Raw genomic sequence first — 2,977 nt, forward strand, 5'->3', positions numbered from 1 at the left:
TACAGAATGCAACGTCCTCATTGTGAACCCACATTTTTAAACCCAGACAATGTGAATCTCATCACACTTCCGATTGGGTTATTGCTCAGAATTTTTCAACATCCAGTATCCATATATATTCATCTTAAAAAACTAAAAACATAAACCCAAAAAAAATACATCCAAGATCTATACCCTCTCACTAATATGATACACCAACAAACCCAGTCTCGAGCTTGCTAAGCTCGATCATGCGGAGGTCCTAAAAAAGATGAATTGTATAATGGGTGAGACACATATCAGTAAGACGAAATAGATTAATACCAGTGTGTGGCTATCATGAGGTTTTTGTACAAATATAATCATCATTTACAAATTAATCACCAATTATGAGATCATTCTCTATCCTTACTCACACACATGCAACGTATTTTATTAACGAGAGTTTCCCAAGGATTGGGGTGATTACCCGCCCATACAAGTAGCACCCCTCTGCTCTAATACCTTATGCAACCGAGTATGGCTACAACTGATGCTCATCAAGGCACTTACCTTACTCAGCAAAACCTTAGGTGGATAGTTTGTCTTGTATTCACACACATTCATACAATTATTTATCAGCAAAGGTTCCCGAGGATAAGGAAGATTACCCCCCCCATACAAGTAGCTTCCCTCTACCCTAATATGTTATGTAGCCTAGTATGACTACATATGATACCTATCAGGGCACTTGCCTTTCTTAGCAAGCCCTCGGGCGGAGAGTTTATGTCACCCCAAATACATATAATACTACAATATGTAAAACACTTATTAATTTGTTACATTACTCTGAACCCTATTATCTCTGTAATACTTATCTTTTCATAATTTCCGTTTTCACATATCTCAATATTTCACATCATATAATATTTCTCATCACATAATATGTCCAATCGCATAATGTCTCGCATCGCATAATCTGTTCCTACATTTCACATCACATTATTTGTATTCACATTCACCGTTCTCATGTTAAACGTTAGTTAAATTTACAATTATGCATTTAGAACTCACTGCCAAATGGATAAACACTGTCATGCTTCCCCCCATGACGGGTTGTGCGGCCCGTAGGCTAGACTTAACCCTGGTCAGCCCACCAGAGTTAAATCAATAACAACCTCTTCAGTCTGTAAGTCAAATTGGTTGTTCCCATACTGGTCTAGACTCCAAGGGGACTCTACCCTTCTCAGCATAATCGACCATCCCGTCTCCACACTCTCTCTAAGACGTGTGGGTGCACTAACTCTTCAGAAATCACGCGCAACAGTACTATGCCTACTATGGTCCACCGGAGTTCTCAAACCATAACTTGCAATTTAACATTCACAATTAGCTCTATTTTAAACAATCACACACAATATATATTCTCAACGCATTTCAGTATTTCCAACATCTCATAAATATATCATAATTGAACACAATATATTCACTTTACTCATGTCACACAATTTGAATAATACGCATAATTATATTGTTGGCCTTACAAGGCTTAAAATCTTGTTATCTTGTTTTGATGCTAACAAACAAGTGAAATTTAATGTAATTGTGTGAGTAATGATATTTCAGGATTCATATATGTGAAAGTAAGGTCAAAGTGCCCACAAGGATCAAATATGATGGAAGCAAGGTTAAAGTGCTCACAAGGATCAAATGAAGCTTAAATGAGCCAAGACATGAATTACTTGTTGAAGAACATGAGGACATGAATAAGTTGTTGAAAGCCAAGGTATATCAAAGTCAAAAGATCCAAAGAAAGGCAAAGTAAGAAAGCTTAAAGAATATGGAAGTTTGAAGAAAAGATGGATTCAATCAAAGGACAAAGCAGGAAGACTCAAGAACTTAGAATGTTAATATTTTAGAAGTCTCATGTAAGTGCTTTAATGTTTAAAATATCATTTGAAATATTTTGAAGCTCTTAGGTTAACTTCTTAGACCTAGATACTTTTTAAAATACCTGAATAATATTTTTATAAGGTCAAAAATTATTTTAAAAAGGTTAAAATCATTTTTGGAATAAAGAGCACCAAAAAGAGTTTTTTCCCAAATGCTGTCAGTTTTTATACAGCCGTATTGAGGTAAATTTTTCTCTATCAAGAACTCATTATTTTAAATAGTGATAAACACGAAAGTTGTAGGATTTTCTCTTAGCTTTCGTTTGACACCAAGATCACCTAATTTGGAGTTATACAGAAAACTTTATGGCCAAAACACTGAAACAAGGTCACTGCTGTCAAACATTTAAAAATTGTTCAACGGGCAAATTTTTAAAATTCGAATGTTTTAAATTATAGCCGTTTGAACCTTAAATATTCTAATAAATAGGGAAATTCTTTAAGGAAACTTTTGCAAGTTTGAAAGCCTATAAATACATGGTTTTGCAAAACAAATAAAAAAACTAAGAATTGAAAAATCTGTTTTGAGAAGCTGAAAGTATTCTTGTTCTTCCTAAGTTCTCTTGCTCGCTCATTGGAAAATTCTTTTGCTGAGAACTCTGAAGTGTTGATCCTTCTTCCTTTGAATTCCTACTGCTAATCCTCTTCTAAGAAGGATACTGGTGAATTCTACACTCGAGCTTCATTCTATTTCCTATTGATATTTTACATTTAAGTATATAGTGCTGAAATTGTACTAACTTGCTCTTTGAGGGAGTATACTTGTACGTAGATTTTATCTTATGTTTCTTGTAGTTCATTGACGTTCCAAGGTGTTTGGATCGTTGGCTAAGCAAGGGGATATTGCTTAGAGAGGCAGACTCTAGCCTATGTAAGGAGTGACCGAACGAGGGAATATCGTTTGGAGAAGGCAGCCTCTAGCCTTAACCAAGGAGTGTTGTAATCGGTTTTGTTCCACCCGTCAACGGAACAGGTTTAGTGAATCCTTTGGTGGTTTGCCAAAGGCGAGGACGTAGGCTGGGTATAAGCCGAACCTCGTAAAAATCTCCGTCTCACTCTCTCTTTCC

Source organism: Malania oleifera, chromosome 8 (genome assembly GCF_029873635.1).
Source record: "Malania oleifera isolate guangnan ecotype guangnan chromosome 8, ASM2987363v1, whole genome shotgun sequence".
Lineage (NCBI taxonomy): Eukaryota > Viridiplantae > Streptophyta > Magnoliopsida > Santalales > Ximeniaceae > Malania > Malania oleifera.